The sequence below is a fragment of the Pogona vitticeps genome, chromosome 1 (genome assembly GCF_051106095.1).
Source record: "Pogona vitticeps strain Pit_001003342236 chromosome 1, PviZW2.1, whole genome shotgun sequence".
In the NCBI taxonomy this organism is placed as follows: domain Eukaryota; kingdom Metazoa; phylum Chordata; class Lepidosauria; order Squamata; family Agamidae; genus Pogona; species Pogona vitticeps.
Genome location: NC_135783.1, coordinates 249,787,620 through 249,809,558, shown reverse-complemented (window position 1 = coordinate 249,809,558; position 21,939 = coordinate 249,787,620). Strand labels below are relative to the sequence as shown.

General features: G+C 42.3%; 1 long non-coding RNA gene across 1 annotated transcript; it reads right to left on the bottom strand.

The window, feature by feature from the left end:
* Positions 1-1,278: 1,278 nt before the first annotated feature.
* Positions 1,279-21,911, bottom strand: LOC140703073 (uncharacterized). Its single transcript, XR_012082385.2, has 2 exons — positions 21,772-21,911; positions 1,279-2,856 (listed from the first exon to the last, which is right to left on the bottom strand). It is a non-coding gene; the product is annotated as an uncharacterized LOC140703073 (long non-coding RNA).
* Positions 21,912-21,939: the final 28 nt, after the last annotated feature.

Here is a 21,939-nt window from a genome sequence, read left to right as displayed (position 1 = left end):
ACTTGTGGCTTGTGTTACTGAAAGAGGATATTTTTGTTGCTGGATAGAGCAGAGAAGACACCTGTTGTGCAGCACGCTCAAACAAAAGGTGCATTGGCTGTGATTCTAGAAAAAACCCATAACAGCAGTGCCTCTACTGACCTTGCTAGAGGTTTGGAGAGGAAAGGCAGACATCTTTGCGGGGTGCATTAATTCAAGGTTTCTTGTGTCCAGTGTGTGTGTGGGTTGAAGTAGGTAACTTCAAAGAACCCTTTCAGTTCTGTAAGAGGGGATACCTGTGAACTCAAAGAGAAATGGGGGCAGTTAAATTTTTAAGGGAACTGGAGCACTTTCTCTATGAGGAATATTTGGGTCAAGGGGAGTGGAGGACTAAAGAGGAAAGGATGTGCCACAAGGTTTATGAATTCATGGGTAATATGAAGGGAAATGGATGGAAAGAAATGTTCCACCCTTCTTTATAATACCAGAGGCCAACTCTTCCAGTATCTCAGATTGGTTCAGGACAAGGAGAAGGGAGCACTACTTCACAGAAAGTATAGTTCAGCCAGTGTGTTCCACGGAGAGAGGGTTTATGAATCACTACTAGTCATGAAAGCTGTGTGTAAGCCTTCATGTTTCAATACCAGTCTTAACAAATAAAAACATTTTTTATCTGCTTTTATTTTCCCAGAATAAGAGAAGTGTGTCTGAAGAACCTGGCATTCCCTGGAATTGTACACTAAAATAAACGTGTCGCTGTTAAGGATACTTCGTTATTGTTGGTTTTGTTAAAAAGAGCAGCCAAGTTAAAAGCAACAGAGCAAGGGTAGAGGAAGCCGTGGGCCTCAAGATATATTTGGATACACTTCCTGTTATCTCTGACCGTTAGCCAGGCTGAGTGGAGCAGTGGGAGTTTGACTCCCAGCAATGTTTGGAATACCACAGATTACTTGCTCTTGCAACACAGGAGTGGAAATCAGTGTGATAGTTAAAAGCCTGTTGTTATAGAAAGCTTTTGCTATCCATAGACAGGCGAGCAGAGGAGAAGCTGAACTGAGGTTCTGCGTCAGGGTGTTCCAGAGTTTGGACACTGCCACTGAAAAGCCCCCCTCTAAGGGCTTACCTACAGTAATGATTAACCCCACAATATGCATAGGAGCTTCTAGCTGCAATCTAAAGTCATGTGACATTCACATAGTATATCAGTCGCTTTCTGCGTCTCCTTGAGATCATGGTTAAAACCTTGCATTTTTACACTACTCCTCTTGGGAATTTTTTTTTTGTACATTTTAAGCTATATTTTGGGGTCTACTCAGGCTTTTAAAATCATTTCACTTGAAGCTTGCCCATTCTGCCCTTACGCTGGCCACTTGCCCCAACCATTGTGGTAAGAGGAAGGAGGGAGAGAAAGGGCTAAGTTGCATGTCCTTTTAGAAAGCCTAGCTGCTTCTGTCCCTTTAAGAATGTGCCAGCTGTTCCCATTTTTTACTCACAGAATGCAACAGAAATGGGTTCCTGGCTTTACAATGGTGCAGAAACACTGATCTGAGCATGGATCCTCCTGAATCCCCATGATTTTAACATAGGTTCTGCCTCAGAATACTGTCCAGTCTGGGCAGAGATAGTTCCTATGATTCAGATTGTTTTGAGGGATGATACTACATAAAAATGTGGATTCATGCGGATCTGTGTCTCTGGTCCATTTTTTGCCCAAAGACAGCTCTTTGCTCCTCCAGTCCTGCACTAGATTGGTTGTGTTCTCCCCCTCCTCTCAGTCTCCTTGTGCCTGCCCATCCCTCCTTCCTTCCCCCCCTCACCATGGCTATTGTTACTGCTACTACCTCCCTACCATGTCTGCTGGATCGCAAGAGGTGGGCATGATCCAGCAGGGAGGGCGAGTGAGGAGACAAGGAGCAGGGTGTCAGAGGGTGATCAGACAGGGAGCAATTTACAATGGGAGAGGCAGGCACATTCAACAATTCAGGGCATTAGACCCTGATTTAGCCCCGAGCTAAAATAACATTCTTCCAAATAAAAATACATCCTTCCAAGTAAAATAAATGACAATCCTTCCAAATAAAATTAACGTGAGTCCGGGAGGCAGGGGAGGGAACAAGATCCATTGTGTGTTGTGTTATCAACCTTTTTGAAACTGATGCAATTGCAGCTAAACACCGTTCATATATCAGTTCTTATACCAGTGTAATCGGGACCTTATCCTCTGATTCTGAGGTGACATGAAGGAGAGCCTCTCCTGCGTATCAGGTGTGTGAGAAAGGAAACAATGTGGGAGTTGTAGAATCTCCCAGAAGGATTGGTCTAACTCATTATAAAAACTGACATTTTGCTCAAAATCAAGGCAAGCTAAGGGTGCCCCAGAGTAGTCAAAATCTGCAAAAATAAAAATTACTGTACATGAGAAAAAGTGAATTGAAAAGCCTCTCACTGTGAGCATGGATGTGAGTGTGAATGAATGTGATTCTGTGTCCCAAGAGACAGTTGTTTATTGATCCACTGATGCCCCTAATCCTCCTGCCTTCTGGCTAGCTTCATTATCTGCACCCATAAAATTCAGTTCTGTGTTGGTAAGATGGCAAGCTGAGGGGGGAGTGCATTTCACCACTTTATTTTATTCCCAAAAAGTAAATCATCCCTTTGTCCCGTGGCACTTGATTTGTATCTGGGCCTGGTGCCACTGACTGGATCCAGCCATGGAGCTTGTCCATTCTGTTGCATTGTCTTCCAGCTCAACCAGAGCCCTTGCTGCCACGGCAATCATGTATCTTGTCTCTCTCTTTTTTGCTCATTGTATCATGGAAAAGTTCAGGCTGGAAGGACTCCTCGGCCGTTTTCACTAACAGGAAGCAGTCGATAATGCTGTGTATGAAACAAACCAAATATTTCCTTGACATCATTCCATAGGCAGGCCGTTCCACTGGTCAGTAATCCAGTCCATAGGCTATATATCTGTAGGCCAGTTCATTCCATGTGTCCACAGACCTTTTTCCCAGAGTACTCTTGTACCTAAGAGTAGGACCTGATTAACAATAATCGCTGCTTTGAATTGGCTTCAAAAACTATTTTTTAAACAGCAATGCAAATGCTGTTAGAGCAAAGCAGTCCCCTGTTCCTGATTGTCAGCAACCCGGCTACAGTGTTCTGGTCTGGTATTTTTTTCAAAGACACCCCCACAAAAGGGGCATTTTATTCTCCCACTTGAGATGTCATTAAGAAATATGTCACCATAGAACTATACTGTAGGTACAATTGTTCCAGCCTAAGCTGGGCACTCTTAGTGACAACTCACAGATGTAGATGTCCCACAGCACCACTTCCTGGGCTTATCGCTTTAGGAAGGGCTGATGCCTCCTGTCCTGTTCCTCCTCTTGGATGCACACCTTAACGTGGAGTGAGGTTCTGAGTGTCAGAGGAGGTAAGAGCAAAACCATTAGACTATTGTGCCTTGTCGAAAGAACACAAGGCTCACTGGAAAAGAGGAATCCTGTTACAAATCCATGAAGGCAGCAGGAAAAGAGGACAACGAAATCTGAGATGGATTGACTTGACAAAGAAAGCCATGGCCTTGGATTTGCAAAACCTGAGCAGGGCTATTAATGAAAGGACCTTTCAGAGGTCTCCAATTAATGGGTTTTCCATGAATCAGAAACAACTTGATGGCAGATAATAACAACCACAATGATGTACATACACCATCCAATCCAGATGGATATGTGGTTAATGATATAAAGGCTGCTGAGAGATACATTTGATTTGATAGGACTGAACTCTTCCTGACCAGTTCTTTCTCTTGAGTGTGAAACGTAGCTTGAAACTGGCTTGATGCTGATTGAAATGGATTGAGAGTAGCTTTACCCAACCTGGGACACTTCATATTTTTTGGACTTCAACTCCCATCAGCCCTAGCCTGTGACTAGACGCGAGGGCATTTGTATTCGTATACAAATACGCATATCCCAGCACAGGTGGCATTAATGAGGGTCCAGCCCCATGGGGCCAGACAGCCCACTCACTGATCTGATGCAGACGGCGTGGTTCTACCAATGGCTCCACAGCGTGCAATCCGCTCGCCACTCCTGGCAGGAGGTGGGAGGACAAGCCTCGCTGCAAGGTTGAAGAGTGGCGAGCGGACTGCGCGCTGTGGAGCCATTCATAGAATTGTGCCATCTGCGTGGGATCAGTGAGTGGACTGTCTGGCCCCATGGGGCTGGACCCTCGTTAACACCACCTGTGTAGGGATATCCATCTTTGTATACGAATACCCCCATCTCTACCTGTGGTCAATGGTCAGGAATGCTGGGAGTTAAAGTCTAAAATATCTGGACTGCACCACATTGAGGAAGGCTGATTTGAATAGTTTGTGTAATCTTGGCAAGGCGAGATGTGAGACACAACTAGACATGCAAGGACCTTGCTCAAGAATGGAATGTTGAGTATTTTGTGGTGGGATCAAGGAAGGTTTTCTTTTAACATGATTACTACTAATTCCTTAATGTGAGGGAGAAAGTTTGCTTCCTGTAAGGAGGCATTCCTCATTTCTGTTACCAAGGCGACCTTCCCTCTTCTGACTCTCTTTATTATTGTGGACTTATAGATGCATTTATTTGGCACTGTGAAGAAGCTGCAGCAGCAGCAGATAAGCCCTTGGCCTATGGAGCTGGGTTCTTATGTTCCTACATAGCAACACACTGTGATAAAGACAACAGTCCTGTATTTAAATCAGCCTCCATAAAGTGTAGTAAGACCTACCCTGTGTCCCTCCAGTGTCCTCATCTTGAGGGCCAACATGATGAATGCAGCAAAGATAAAGCTGTGCAAAACACGGAGCAGGAAGATAATTGGTGCCACTGTTGACCTACATCACATATTCTATTAATAAGAATGAAAACCTTTTTATTAATCTGTGCCAAAGAAAACAACGCAGAAAAGCACAGCAGTTGGGTTCAGCATGTGGCAGGCCATGACATGTGGCTGCTGACCTGTGCTTGCTCATGCATCCTGTGTTGCACAGGGATAGGTATAAACACCAACAGCAGATATATGCTCAAACTGTATGCTCAGAAACAGATATCCAAGCCTCAAAAGCAAAAAGTTGCTTTCAAGTACAATGCACTGGCCCACAAAACTACTCCTGAAATTCGCTCTGCAATACAGTAGCTTTGTGGGATGGGTCAGTCCTCCAGCCTTCAAGGGGAAAGTGAAACCAGAGTCTTGCCGATCGGCTCAGGGAAAAATCTCAGCAATGGAACAGGCTGACTGACTCTCCTACAGTCCTTTGGGGACGAAAGATTCGTCTGAAAGCCTCAATGTGGGATTTTTAACAGAAATAGGTGGCAGGAAAAATATATATGGAGTTTGACTGGGAAATATAGAACATGCATAATGCAGGAAGATGGCATTCAAAATGTATTATACTGCCCAAATAATTATTATACCAGCTGGGCGGGATATAAATCAAGTAAATAAATAAATAAATAAATATGGTGTTAAGGAAGTACTCCGAGTGGGGGCATTTTCCCAACTAGGAGCTGTCTTGCCTAGGAGCTGGCTGTTCCCCAGCTGAATCAACCCACAGCTCTCTGGAGAAGCTGACATCGCTTACCCATGTGAAAGTCAAAGTTCAGTGTCGTAATGTTTTGTTTAAGAAACACTGAGTGTATTTAAATAGAGGCCTCTATCATGTTTATGAGATCATCTGGTAGAAATCATCTCCTGAAGAACATCTCCCAAGAACCAAGGTCACCTGCTTTTTGCAGGTGGGAAGTGGGAAGATGCAGATAAACTGTGAACAGCCAGGAGATAACCATGGGAATAACATCGATAAAGGCCAGGTGAACTTTTCTCTTTTGGAGAAAATATTTTTCGGTGTGTCAGTTACATGCTTAGAGCTAAATAATGCTTTTTTTATTTTGCATTTTCAGATTATAACAGCTCCGATGCGCTTTAATGTAATTTTAAGAAAGCTTTTGAAGCTATATTGCTTTTTTACTTTTAAATGAAATGTTCTCAAGAAATACTCTTTGCCTTATTAGGCTAGAAGCGCTTTATTGTCCATTTTTATTCTTGAAAGAATCTGTACTCTTCATAAAGATGCTCCTGTATTTTAACACTCCTAAGTACTGTATTGTATAACTTCACCTTTTAAGCATTTGCCTACAGCTTTGTTCATAGCTATAAGGATGATTTTGCAAGATAAAGCAACATGTCTGTGACTTCTCAAAAGTTACATGTTTGTGATACTTTTGGATTCTTATGTTTTTCATATGGAACCTAGAAATGATGTAAATAAATTAAACTTGTACAAAATTAAGAAGTTCTGGAGTGGTCTGGAATTATTGCAACAATGAAGACACTTCTAGTGAGATACCCAGATGAGTTTACAAACAGCTTCTGCTGGATTATTTGGTTCCATTCTGGTATTACCGTGTTTCCCCGAAAATAAGACAGGTTCTTATACATATTAATTTTTGCTCCATTAGGGCTTATTTTCAGGGGATTTTTTTTCTATACGCGACAATCTACATTTATTCAAATACAGTCATGTCATCTTCTTCAGGTTGCTGCATATATTATTTTCAGGTTAGGTCTTATTTTCGGGGAAACAGGGTAACCCTTTACTGGGATAATGTCAGCTATGACAAATCATGGAATCTTTTCTCTTTACCTGGGAGGTCTGTAAATCTTATAAGACTGGTGGGGGGGGGGAGGAAATCAGAATCTGAAAGTCACCTTGCTTTCAAATAACAAATTCTTTTCCATAAGAAAGGAGCTTCAAATACTGTATACAACTTTAAAACCAGTCTTTTGTGTTTGTGTATGTATGTATGTGGGTGCATGCATAAACAGGAAATGGCCATGGAAAACTTGCTCCATTGATTTTGGTTTATGTTTCTTTCTTTGTGAATGATGTGTTCAGTTTTGGAATCAAGCAGTGGGCAGCATTCTTGGCAAGGACCCAGAGGCAAAGCCCAAACTATAAAACCAACTTTTGTGCACATGGATACCACACATCAAGAGATCTACATCCAATTCAGAGCCTGTGACTTATGACATTTTTCAGTAAGGAAGAAAGTAGATCCTGGAAATGATCAGAGAAGAGTAATGCTGGAATTGGCCACATAATGAAAAGGGAAATTCCTCTGTTTCAACTCTTCCTTCCTGCACCATTCCAAACACAGGAAGGAGAGCAGCAAGCCAGTGCATGTTCCATCTGAGCTGCTTTGACAAAAAGGCTGTCTCTTTGGCATCTGATAAATTAATCAGATTTCTGAAGCCAAAGATGCATGTAAACTCCCTTGACCTTCATGTGAAAACATGTTATAACTATCAGCTATTGAACAAAAGAGCAAAATCAAAGAAACACAAAACTAGCTGGCAGGAAAAGAAACTAAAGAGGTTCTTAGATCCGCTGTGACCTATTATTTCCTTCTTTTGTCCCATTACATTTCGAAATACTCCAGCTGCAATATACAAAATTGGGTCTGGATTGTCTGTGTCAGATTACTAAACAATTTAATTTGATTTTTCAAATACACATAATGTAGACTGACCAAAGGAGAAAAAAAGTTGACTTGTAGGCCCTAAGCTATGTTTAGGATACCCAGTGAAGTGTACTGGATGAAGCAATGGACTAGGATTCAGGAGGCCAAGGTTCGAATCCCCACACAGCCATGGAAATTCACTGGGGATGTGGAACTGATAAAGCTACTCCTTAAATATCTCACTCATCTTGAAAGCCCTGTTAGAGTCACTATAAGCTGGTTCCCACTTGACAGCACAAAACAAGACAGTTTTACTGAGTTGTAGAGCTTGCTCTAAGCTGGAGGTGAGACTCCTCATGCACGGAGCTCAATTAAGATCCACGGGGGCACTAAACTTTGTCCATTTCAAGGTGTCCTAAAGTATTACCAATTTTTTTACTTTACAACAAATCTATACACATCTTTTTTGTTTTATACATTTTTGTGTTATAAAAAGTTATATTTAGAGCCCTCAGTCTGAGGCCCTACTCTGCAGTTCACTTAGTGTATATGTAAATCTGACATTACTCATGCATGCTCCCTGCTTGTCTTCTTCAGCTTTCCATATTGTTTAATTTTTGCAATTATTTTTTGCAATAAAATCATTTGAAAGCTAGGAGGCATTAACAGGCTGCCCTACTACCAATGCATACCACGTGGTACTATTGATAGAGAAAGTGAGAAAGGAGAAGGCCAAAGCACGACCTAGACTAAGAACTGATTGCTTCATACGCTGATTTTAAATAATACAGTGATTAGTGGACTTTTCTGTAATTATGGGCTGGTTATGAACACCATGGAGGTGTAAAGGTACACAATGTCTCTGGGGACATTCCAACAAGAATGTGCATCTTATGAACCAGCAAGAAGGCATACGGTCTCTCTACATCAGTGGAACATCACTAGGTAATATTATTTTGAGTTTAATTATGCCCTAATTGGCTCAATCCAATGAGTTTCACCCCCAGTTCCTAGATGGAGGACTGCAGGTTTTTTGTGTCGCCCTTTCCCCCAGCCGAGCAGAAACATGTCGTTCCAGAGGAAGGCCACGCAAGGAGGTGTGTGCACAGGCCTGTGCTTCTGTGTTTGAAGAACTGGGGTGTGATACTGTGAGACTGGGAGTAATCCAAAAGAGGGCGTACCATCCATCTCTCACACTAAGAAAAGGGAAGATAACACAGAAACCACTGAAAGAGGATTGGAACGGCTGAAAATAAGTACAGAGACACTAGAGGGTGTCAATTGGGCAGGAAAAAGGGGGGGGGGAGAAGAAGGAAGGTGACAGGGAGAAAAAAGTTAGTTCTGGGACAGAGGAGAAGGAGGTATGTTGGGCTGAGGAGGATATAGCTGAGCAAAAAAGAAGAGTTAGTAGAAATAATACAAGAAAATCCTTGGACAGGGGAATGGGTAGAGTCCCAGGTGTCACAAAATATGCAGAGAAAGAATGGTGAAGACAGATATATAGGAAACCACCATACTGGGGGGGGGGGGGGGAAACAGAGGAAAGGGAAAGAAAGAAAGAATATAAAGCTTGGCTAAAGAGGGAAGAACAAGCAAAAGAACAAAGGAGATGTATGGAGCCAGTTGGGAGATCCCGTGGGCCCAGTCCTTTCAGACCCCCAGTGAGACGGAACGAGGGCAAGAAAGTCTGGGAGCCAGAAGGGGGTTGGGTTTACCACCCGCGTCCCTCGCTTTGATGGACGTTCTACCAGACACTTCGGGCACCAGGCAAAAAGAGCCTCATGGACTTACCAGTTCATCTCCACTTTCATTTCATTTCGTGGAGAGTTACCCTGTTTGACAAAGGTTAAGACTTCTGATTTGTTGTTGAAAGAAGAAACATACTGTATAACATGGACACAGTTGAGACCAATGACTTGTTAGACAATAAACCTGTCTTATTAGAAGATTTTGGTTTGCCGTCATCTTCTTTAAAAACAAATATAGCAAGAGAAGTAAAGGACACCAGACAAGATCACAGATACCCAATTTACAGCTTCCTCACCTGTAATTTAAAAAACAAAACAAAACAAAACAAAAAAACCCAAAAACAAAACTCTACTGCAGCCTGCATCTTTCTTGATTTACATCTAAACAAAACACCTGGTAAAATCCCTCTTGCCATGAACTTTTGAGACTTTCAGTTCTTTCAACTGGTACAAACTGAAGAAACTGACAGTCCTGATTAACAGAAGCTAACAGGTTTTATGATTATTAATTTTTCAGTCATTTATGAAAGTATTGCCTACACTTGTATTGGAGGGAAATGGTAGTCTTCAGCTTGGGCAGGAAGGCACAAAGAGCCTTAATCATCTGCATGTTCTTCATGACTGTTTCTGCTTCCCCTGATCCTCAGACAACTACCAAGCTTGCCAAGGAAAGGGGAAGAGAGAGGCAGTGGCAACTGCAGCAGCTCCAGCTTATCAGTGGAGCACCTTTTTCTGTTCAGAAAGTGCCTGAAAGTGAAATGAAAAATCCAAGCAGATTACCTAATTTCTGCTGGAAAAGGAAAAACAGTTCTCTTGGACACCGTTTGAGACTGCCCACCATGAGGGTCTCCTTCTGGATATGCTGTCTGTGTTGGACTTCAGAACAGAGTATTTTGTTTGCTTTACTCCTGTTGAAGAGTTAGTTCCAGAAGGTGGTGCCATCATGCAACACTCTGTTTTGTTATCCACATACCCCCTTTCATTTTCTCTTTTGTGCTTTTCAACATCTACATTTGCTGAGTGAAGTTCACATCAGCGAATCTGGTGTGAGCTGTCATTCCCCTCTCTTTTACCACTGTTTCAGATTAGTTAACAGAGATGCCAAGGCAATGGGTGAAGGCCAACAAAATCGTGATAAAATAGAGATGTCTTTAGTTCATTTGATCCAGGAAATAGTATTCAAGCTATTCTGGAAGGTATGATATAACACTCAGAGCCATCTTCTGCAACTTAGGTTCTCCCAAATGTGTTTGATAAACTCCCACCAAGGACTTGGGCAGGTTCAAAATCTTAGCTGTGATGAGTCAAGCCTTTCTTACAGCCAGATATTCCTTGGGAAGACAGTCCATGGTGGCAGCTTTGGAGATCTGCTGGGCCCACTCCACCTATTATGTCTGCCTTTAAGGGCAAAACATTTGGGGACTGACGAGTTCCAGAAACTCAAGCTGTTAGGAATGAGAGGTGGGGAGTGACACAGTTTTTACCATACCTGAAGTGTTCACTTCTTTTTACCTAATGGACCATCTGGCTCTGGACCTATGTAAACCGAAGTAGCATGGGTGGCGTAGAGAATTTTCAGCGGCCAAAGCTGGTGAGATACCTGTGGTGCTTCTTTGCAGATAGTTACAGGCTAGTCACATGCATCCGTGTTCTGGTAACCTCTAGATTTGACCACTATGATGCACTGCATATAGGGTTACCTCTGAAGATTACCTGTGGAGTTTGGCCAGTTTAAAAAACTAGTTTCAAAGCTACTACTAACTGGGACTAATCACTGGGATCATCAATACTTAAATTACTCCCTTGACCTCTAGTCCATTTCCAAACACAATCCAAAGTACTAGTACTTAACTTTAAAGACTTGCACTGCTTATGACTAGTGTACTTTTTTCCACACTAGTCTACTGGGACTATATTTAGAAGCCTTTCTTCTAGTCTCCTGGCTTTCTATGGATGGGTGGTAAGTAGGAGTGTGTGTGTGTGTGTGTGTGTGTCCAACATGCTCCAAAAAGAAGTTAACTTGGTGTCAACTTCAGTGCCATGTGAAAAAAGTTTTCTGCTTCTCTTGTTGAGATGTTACTGATTTATGTTGCTAACTGTTTTCTGCTCTGCTTTTACCAGTATTGTTGCTTTTTTGTTGCTATTTTTATGGTCTTGTTTTGTTCTTTCTGTTTAAAGATACAGTGCACTTTTTTAGTTTCAAAATACTGTACCTGGATACACATGTGTTGAATATCAGAATTTTAAATATTCAAAGGACATTCAAATGCATAAGTACGTGACATGAACAAATCTTTATCTACAGTATAATGTAATCTACCTCAGCTAGTGAATGTGCAATGTGGATGTCAATGCCGCAGTCCAGGCGTACAAATTGTGGTTTGTTTTTCACAAGAATTCTCAGATCTACCAGCTAGAGCCAGATATACTCTACTAGCTCAGGAAGTGGTACACCTAACTACAAAAACAAACACATCTGCTTACAGTATTTTTGCAATTAGATGTACCACATCCAGAGCTTAGTGCTCAGAGTTTATTTTTCTATAGCACAATCAGAGCTCAAATCCTTTCGAATGCACGCCAACTAAAATAATCAGGCCACCTCAGACTACCTTGATTTTACCATTCTGATCTGGCTTTGGGGAGGTGGTGGAGGCTTTCAGTTTTTTCACTTCTGGTTTTTCAGTTTCTCTTGTTCAGTCACTGTAAGTCAGAAACTCTTTCAGATATCGTTTTGTTGTTGTTTAGTCATTTAGTCATGTCCTACTCTTTGTGACCCCATGGACCAGAGCACGCCAGGCCCTCCTATCTTCCACTGCCTCCCAGGAGTTGGGTCAAAGTCATGTTGGTCGCTTCAATGACTCTGTCCAACCATCTCATCCTATGTCGTCCCCTTCTCCTCTGGCCTTCACACTTTCCCAACATCAGGGTCTTTTCCAGTGAGTCTTCTCTTCTCATAATATGGCCAAAGTATTGGATCCTCAGCTTCAGGATCTGTCCCTCCAGTGAGCACTCAGGGTTGATTTCCTTCAAAATGGATAGGTTTGTTCTCTTTGCAGTCCAGGGGACTCTGAAGAGCCTCCTCCAGCACCACAATTCAAAAGCATTGATTCTTCGGCAGTCAGCCTATGTCAGACTATGCGGACTTTTGTTGGCAAGGTGATGTCTCTGCTTTTTAAGATGCTGTCTAGGTTTGTCATCACTTTCCTCCCAAGAAGCAGGCATCTTTTAATTTTGTGGCTGCTGTCACCATCTGGAGCCCAAGAAAGTAAAATCTGTCACTGCTTCCATATCTTCCCCTTGTATTTGCACGGAGGTATTGGAACCAGTGGCCATGATCTCAGTTTTTTTGATGTTGAGCTTCAGACCATCTTTTGTGCTGTCCTCTTTCACCCTCATTAAGAGATTCCTCAATTCCTTCTGACTTTCTGCCATGCAAGTGGTATCATCTGCGTATCTGAGGTTGTTGATATTTCTTTCAGCAATCTTAAATCCGGTTTGGGATACAGCCAGTCCTGACTTTCGCATGACTGCATATAAGTTAAATAAGTAGGGAGACAATTTACAGCCTTGTCGTACTCCTTTCCCAATTTTGAACCAATCTGTTGTTCCATATCCAGTTCTAACTGTTGCTTCCTGTCCCACATATAGATTTCTCAAGAGATAGATAAGGTGGCCAGGCACTCCCATTTCTTTAAGGACTTGCCATAGTTTGCTGTGGTCCACACATTCAAAGGCTTTTGCATAGTCAATGAAGCAGAAGTATATGTTTTTCTGGAATTCTCTGGCTTTCTCCATAATCCAGCGCATGTTAGCAATTTGGTCTCTAGTTCCTCTGCCCCTTCGAAATCCAGCTTGTACGTCTAGGAGGTCTCGGTCCACATAGTACTGAAGCCTACTTTGTTGGATTTTGAGCATAACCTTGCTAGCATGTGAAATGAGTGCAATTGTACGGTAGCTGGAGCATTCTTTGGCATTGCCCTTCTTTGGGATTGGAATATAGATTGATCTTTTCCAATCCTCTGGCCATTGTTGAGTTTTCCAAACTTGCTGGCATATTGAGTGTAGCACTTTAACAGTGTCATTTTAAATAGTTTGACTGGAATGCTATCACCTCCACTGGCCTTGTTGTTAGCCATGCTTTCTAAGGCCCACTTGACCTCACTCTCCAGGATTCTGGCTCAAAGTCAGCAACCACACTATTTGGGTTGTCTGGGACATCCAGATCTTTCTGGTATAATTCCTCTGTGTATTCTTGCCACTTTTTCTTCATGTCTTCTGCTTCTGTGAGGTCCCTACCATTTTTGTCTTTTATCATGTCCATCTTTGCACAAAAGATTCCTTTAATATCTCCAATTTTCCTGAACACATCTCTGGTTTTACCCTTTCTATTATTTTCCTCTGTATCTTTGCACTGTTAATTTAAGAAGGCCCTCTTGTCTTTCTTTACTATTCTTTGGAAGCCTACATTCAATTTTCTGTAACTTTCCCTATCTCCCTTGCATTTTGCTTCCCTGTGACAACCCCAGACCTACTGGGATAGGCCACAGTTTCACTAAGCTGCCACCAACCATTCCCTGTAAGGAGTCACACAGACCAGGGATGGATTTTTAACAAATAAAGGAATAAGGTTTATTTAAATAACACACAGGGAAAAATAAAACGATCAAGTGAATAAAATACAGTAACGTGGCTTAGTCTCAATCATACATACACCAGTTTGGTTCACACAGAACACCTTTAAATAAAGCACAGACCCTGAACCTATCAGTTCTGGCTACCCATAAAGACACCTGAACCTATCAGGTAGGTACTGACTGACACACAGTAGTACCCTGTCTGACACACAGACTCCCACACCAGCTTCTTCTCTCAGCTCTCCTTCAGCTCTCCTCCAGCTTCTAAACTTCTCCACACAGGATCCCCATATATATACAGTACAGCCCCTCCTCCTGATGTTCCGCCTTCCATTCCCCATAGGATGGAACTTTCCCTCCAAACCCATGATAGACAGGTAACATCAGTGCTGTATGTAACATTCCCTTCTCCTCTCTGCTATTTCTAAGGCCTCCTTGGACAGCCACTTTGCTTTCTTGCATTTCCTTTTCTTTGGGATGGTTTTTGTTGCTGCTTTCTGTATAATTTTCAGCCCTCAATCCATAGTTATTCAGGCACTCTGTCCATCAAATCAAGTTCCTTAAATCTGTTCTTCACTTCCACTGTGTATTCATAAGTGATTTGGTTTAGATTATACCTGACTAGCCCAGTGGTTTTTCCTACTTTCTTCAGTTTAAGCTTGAGTTTAGCTATAGGAAGCTGATGATCAGAGCCACAATCAGCTCCAGATTGTGGCTGACTGTATAGAGCTTCTCCATCTTTGGCTGCAAAGAACATAATCAATCTGATTTCGGTATTGCCCATCTGGTGATGTCCATGTGTAGAGTCGCCTCTTGTGTTGTTGGAAAAGAGTGTTTGTGATGACCAGCTTGTTCTGTTATCAAAACTCTATTAGCCTTTGCCCTCCTTTGGTTTGAACTCCAAGGCCAAACTTCCCTGTTGTTCCTTTTATCTCTTGACTCCTTACTTTAGTATTCCAGTCCCCTAGAATGAGAAGAACATCTTTCTTTGGTGTCAGTTCTAGAAGATATTGTAAGTCTTCATAGAATTGGTCAATTTCAGCCTCTTCAGCATCAGTGGTTGGTGCATAAACTTGGATTATTGTGATGTTGAAAGGTCTGCCTTGGATTCGTGTTGAAATAATTCTATAATTTTTGAGATTGTATTCCAGTACAGCTTTCCCCACTCTTTTGTTGACTATGAGGGCTACTCTATTTCTTCTATGGGATTCTTGCCCACAATAGTAGATATGATAATCGTCTGAATTGAATTTGCCAATTCCTGTCCATTTTCGTTCACTGACGCCCAGGATATCAATGTTTATTCTTGCCATCTCTTGTTTGACCACATCCAGCTTACCAAGGTTCCTAGATCTTAGATTCCAGGTTCCTGTGCAGTATTTTTCTTTGCAGTATCAGACTTTCCTTTCACTTCCATGTGTGTCCGCAGCTGAGCATCCTTTTGGCTTTGGCCCAACCACTTTATTAGCTCTGGAGCTACATACTTGTACTTGTCCTCCGCTCTTCTTCAATAGCATGTTGGACACCTTCCAACTTGAGGGGCTCACCTTCCAGTGTCATATCTTTTAGCCTTTTGTTTCTGTCCATTGAGTTTTCTTGGCAAAGATACTGGAGTTGATACTGTATGTTGATACAAAGATACTGCTGGCTTGCCAGTTCCTGCTCCAGGTGGATCGCATTTAGTCAGAACTCTCCACTACAGGGGTCTCAAACTCAATTTACCTGGGGGGCCGCTGGAGTCTGAGTGAGGCTGGGCCACATCAGATTTTCCGCCAAGTGGAGCAAGAGCCAGAGGAAGCTGGCCAGGAGTTTCCTTAGCCCGGCTGGAGCTCCGAGGAGGAGGGGGGTATGCGAGACCTCGTTGTCAGCCACAACCACCACCACCACCACCAGCAGGATGAAGAAGCAGAGAAGGGAGGGAGCGCCGGCAACCGTCTAGCCGGGGGAGAGGAGGCATAAAATTTAAAGAAAAAACCCTCACAGAATTCATCTTGCCAAAGGAGAAAAGCCCCCACTGGTACCTGCAAAATTAAACAGAATGGGGTGGGGAGGTCTGGCAATCTTCCTCTGAGGGCCCCCCTCAAAAAAAGGCACACTCAGCGACAGCAGCTACCCCCACCACGACAGAGGAGTAATCTTTGCGAGGCAAGCCCAGGCAGCCTCCAGAGCCAAGGCGGCTGAAGCAGGACGAAGAGGAGGAGGAGGAACCACCACTGGGTGCTGAGGTGGCCGCTGGCCGGGCTGGTGCTAGGGGTGCCAATAAAGAGAGCCAGAGAGCCGCTTCCCTGGAAGAGGCGGTGGCAGCAGCTGCTGCTGTTGGCGGCTTGGAGGTGCTCTTCGAGGACAGGACAGGAATGAGCTCTGCTCTCAGGCATCGCTCGGCAGTGGCTCAGGCGCTTGGCGAAAAGGGCCGACAGCGTGCCTCGCTCGCCAGCTCTCTCCCAAGACAGCACCTCTTGCACCCTCCATCTGGAACTGCAGCCTGCCAGCTGGCAGACAGGCTGGCTGGCTGGCTGGCAGGCTGCAGTTCCAGAAGGAGGGTGCAAGAGGTGCTGTCTTGGGAGAGAGCCAGTGAGTGAGGTGAGGTTTTATTTTTACTCTTGGCAGCAGAGGATGTGTGGGCATTTCAGGGGGGGCAGGCAAGGCGGGGGCCACAAACTATCATCCAGTGGTCTGCAAATGGCCCACAGGCCGCGTGTTCGAGACCCCTGCTCCAGTTGGGTGGCCCTGCATGGCATAGCCCATAGCTTCTCTGAATTACTCAAGTCCCTTCGCCACGACAAGGCAGCAATCTGAGAAGGGGCTAAATTGTTTTATCTTTTTTCAAAACTGTGTACCATAATTATTAATTTTATGTATTTTTATTTATTTTTTAGCCCTTAAAAAAGGCCCCAAAGTACACACTGAACTGAAACACTGAGGTTCAATCCAGTTCATTATTATTATTTTGGCAATATGATGCTATATCTTTTGCCTCTTTTGCAACACAGAAGAAAACAGCATCAGAGAGAAGCTGGCTAAGATACCGTTGTTGTAGAACAGAAGAAAGGCACGCAGTGAATTTGGTCCAGGAAATGACAGTACTCGAAACAGCTCTCTAAAGCTAAACTTTTAAAAAAAATCCTAATTACTAGCTCAAATCCACAGGAAGATCACTGGAACACAAAAATGTTACCCATTTTCAGCTTGCCTACCTACAGAATGCCATTTTCACATAAGTGTGAAAAAGGTTGCCAGATCCTCTTTCAAGCTTACCTCTAATACATGAAGCCTGTTTGATATTCCCATCCTATTTTCTGTTAATTTAGGATCTACTTTAAACACAACATCAGGAAAATGTTGATATGTTTTCAGTTTTTAAGATATATTGAATAGCAATTAGAGATTGACATGAGCCACCACTTCAGTGGTTTGTGCGAGTTAATTTTTCGGCTGAAGTGAGCACCTGGTGGACAAGGCAGGGCTGGGGATTGCTGAATGCCTGTTCAGCAATCAATCAATCAATCAATCAATCAATCAATCAATCAATCAATCAATCAATCAATCAATCAATCAATCAATCAATCAATCAATCAATGGCACAAACTGCCGAACCAGAGGGTTTATGCCCATATCAAATGACAATTGTTGACTCTTGCTTGGATTCCTCTTAGAGGTTTCCCACGAAACAAAGCTAGGAACAGGAATTTCGGGAGCAGCTTGTACAGCTGCTGCCAGTGCAAAATTAGGATTAATGGATGAACAAAGAATCTCTTGAAATTAAAAACATTAAGTCAAAAGCATACCAAACAGTGTTGTCATATGCAAAAGGGCAGATCATCGACTTTCTTCAAAAGAGTCTGTGGATTTCCCATGCTTTCCCCATAACTTACAGAACAATGTTGTCTTTGAGAGCAGATATCCTATTGATTTCACTGAATGTAGCACATTTAATTTTGTCATCAAAATTCAGTTTTGCTTCGGGGCTAGTTTCTGAGAAATAAAAGCTCGCTCACTCATTCATTAGATTCTGGTTCATTACAAAGAACTCTGGATTCTATGAATATGTTCAATTAGTCTTAATTCAGTCTAAGAGTACAGTTCTATACAAACTTTAGATGAAATCTGGAAATACACTTACGCTATGCTAGCAAAATGGCTAGCAATTCCTATACAAATAAGATCATAGACCTGCTCCAAGCACCCATGGAAACAATGTCACAACCTGCTAATCTGAAAAACTGCTTGCAGTTACAGACATATGCTACATAGATAGGAACTTGCAAGATCCTTCTTTAACATGGACCCTGATTCAACCCACACAATGTATAAAATAATGCTATAGTACTCCCACAAATCAGCCCAAATGATATAGCCAACAATGTCATCAGTACCAGTAGTTTTATCAGGCCAGAGTTCCTCTTTCTTTATATTTCTTTCAGACACTGTTTTTGGAATACATCATATGCAGAATTTGCATATCTTCTTATGCAGGACACGTGCAGAGAGCACACATGGTACCCTCATTAAATTTAGAAGAGGAATTGGCAATTGTAGTCCTTCAGATCCTCCTGGTGCACAACTTTCACTAGCCTTAGCCAATGGTGTGTGTGTGTGTGTGGGGCTATGGTTGTGAAAATCTAAAACATCTGGAGGACCACAACTGTCCATCCCAGGTTTAGAACTAATTGGGATGGTCATACCTGAAAACTCCTGCAGAGCCTCTAACAGTAACAACAGTGGATTCACGCCTGATTAACAGTGCAGTTCTTCCTGAACAAGATGGCTAATAATCAGATGAGGGATACTAGAGGAGTTAAACTTGTCCTGCTGAATTCAAACTGCATCCAGCCTGAGGATGTTGGAAATGAACCACACACTAATTTTGTGCCATCATTGTGGCTGTGTACCTGGGCTGAAGGAGGTTTGGATCAGAAATAACTGAGCTCTTTCTCCCCCCCACCTTATCTCCTTCTCCAGTCTATTTTTAGGCTACTCTGCCAGTAGAGCAGTTCTGCTGGTGGATCATTCTGCCCAGCACCTCTTTGAGGTCAGCCAACAGAAGAGGGCTCTACTTATGGAAATATACTTCTATCAAATTCTAATCCATTACAGCTATTGCATCTTTTGAACTGGAACTGCACTACAACCAAGCAAGCACAGTATATATGTTTATTTATTCATTTATTTGATATGATTTGATTTATATACCACCCCAATAATACATGCACTACTCTGAATGGTTTACAACTTAAAACTTGCAAATCTCAAAGACCCTAGATGGCAATACAGTATATATAACAATATGGCAATTAAAAAAAGACAAAAGTCATAAAAAAGAAAAAAACACACACAAGAATAAAGGATTTTTTTTTAAAAAAATTGTTTAAGTTGGTACATAACTCCGGTGAAATTGAATATAATAAATTCAGACTATTCTAAGGCCTGCTGAAAATGTGATGAAGAAATTGGCACGTATTGTCATATGTGGTGGGAGTGTAAATTGATTCAGAAATTTTGGAAATTGATTTTTAAGGAAATATGTGATATATTTGGAAAAAATATCGAATTCAATTCTAAAATTGCTTTGCTGTCAATTTTTTATAAGATAGAACTTGATTATGGCTCAAAGGAATTGATTTCTAATTTTATGACAAGTGCTAGAATATTAATAGCTAGATTCTGGAAAGATAAAAATGATATTGAATTAGAAGATTGGTATAATGAAGTATGGGACATTGCATTAAATAATACATTGACTACTGAACTTAAGATGGAAAGAGGGGAAATAAGTTCAAATATTTTTATGCTATTTGGGGTAGATTTATTGAATTTGTATTAGTAAAAGGAAAGCAGAAAGCCTCTAAGCAACAAGCAACATAATTTTGGAAAGGAGGTTCGTAATAAAAGTATTGCTCCAATGGATCCTGTGGCTATGGTGGTGCACTGTGTTTTAGATTGTATTAGTAAGTATTTTGTATTCTTGTATTTGTTTTGGAAATTTAAAAAAAAAATTAAAATCCATTATTTTTTCTTCCCACTGAAAAGCCAAGCACTGAAGGGCCCACGATTTCTATGGGCACAAATGGGACCTATGATTTTCCAGTGGTTTGGGGCAGACCCCATGTAAAAATCCTGAAGGGCCATGAGGATCCACACCTTGGACCAAAGTTTTTGCACTACTGCCAAGCCATCCACTGATGGATCCATGATTTCTGGGCTATCACCTGTGGACATAAATGGGGTATGATTTGATAGTGGTTTGGAGCAGATCCCATGTACAAACTCTGTGGGTTCATGAGGATCCATGACTTGGATTATTGTTTTTGTGCCACTGCAAAGATGTGTGCTAATGGATTCCATTATGGCGTAGCGTGTGGGCACAAATGGAACCTATGATTTCAGAGTATTCAGGGTTTTTTTTTCTCCCTCTGCAATGCCATGCAATGAAGGACCCGTGATTTCTCTGTTGTATTTTATGAGCTGAAATGGAATGTATAATTTGCCAGGGTTTTGAGGTGGATTTCATGCAAAAATAATGTGGGTCCCTGAGGAGCCAAGGTATTTGCATCCTAGCCAAGTCATGTGCTGAAGGATCTGTGATTTCTGTGGTTTTATCTTTGGGCACAGATGGAATCTACAACTTAATGGTGGTCTGTTGAGATTCCTGTGAGAAAATCATATAGATCCATGATGACTGGTGCTTTGACATCACATTAAGGCCATGCACTGAAGGTTATTTGATTTATAGTAATTAGTCAGTGGGAACATATGGGATCTATTTTTTATGGTGGCTTGGAGAGGATCCAATGTAAAAGTCATGTCAATCCACAAGATCTGCACCTCAGATCCATATTTTTGCACCACTACAAAATGATGTGCAGAAGAATTAATAATTTCTTGATTGTAGTCAGTGGGAGCAGATGGGACCTGTGATTGGAGAGTGATTTGAGTTGGATCCCACATAAAAGTCATGTGGATCCATGAAGATTCATGTCTGGGATCCATATTTTTATGTCACTGTGATGCAATGCACCAAAGGAACGATTATATATCATTGCTGTGCTGTAGTCAGTGGGCACAGACAGGTCCTGTGTTTTGACGGTGGCTCAGGGAGGATCTCATTTAAAAACCACATGGTTGCATGAAGATCCAGGTTTTTCCACCATAGCCATGTGCTGCAAGATCTGTGATTTCTATGGATTAATCTGTGAGCACAGATAGGATCTGCAGCTTCATGGTCATTTTTGAGGGATCCCACCTAAAATCATGTGGATCTATGAGGACCTGTGCCTTGAATCAATGTTTTTGTGCTGCAAAGTCATGAGCTGAAGGACCCATGATTTCTGTATTGTAGTCTGTGGGTACAAAAGGGACCTATGATGGTACAGTGGCTAAGGGCAGATCCCACATAAAAATCATGTAGATCCATGAGGATCTGTGTATTGGATAGCTGCCTTTGCACCACTTCAGAGTCAAGTGCTGAAGGACCCATGATTCCTGTGGTGTAGTCTGTGGGCAAAGATGGGGCCTATGACTTATCAGAGGATTGGGGGAGACCTCGCATAAAACTCATGTATATCCATGAGGATCGGATCCATGCTTGGAAGCCATCTTTTTGCACCACTGCTAAGTCGTGCACCAAGAAGTCCATAATTTCTGTGTTGAAGTCTATGCTTGGACCTTGGTTTGGGGACCATTCCACGTAAAAAAAGAGTGTGTGCCTCGGTTGCATGTGTTTTCGCCCTTGCAAAGCCATGAGGTGAAGGACCCAGGATCTCTGTGTTATAGTGTGTCACTGATAACGCGACACAAAACAGGCGAAACATTATTCCGGGTCGCAGTGGCCTTATGCTTTTCAGTTGTTTCTTAACAGTACTGGTAGAGCTTTTTAAGTTGATGCGACTTCTTGGCAGGAAGTCAGCTTACCCATTTTCGTCCTGTTTTCCACAAAATACCTCCGAGATTTCTCGCTTTCGTTTCTTCAGTCCATCCACCCACCAAACAATTTCGTTTCCCTCAGTTTCTGCTGGCAGCTCCTTGCCTCTCGCTTTCCCGGAATCCACCGCTGCCCCCCCGTAAAGGCTCTCCTTTCTG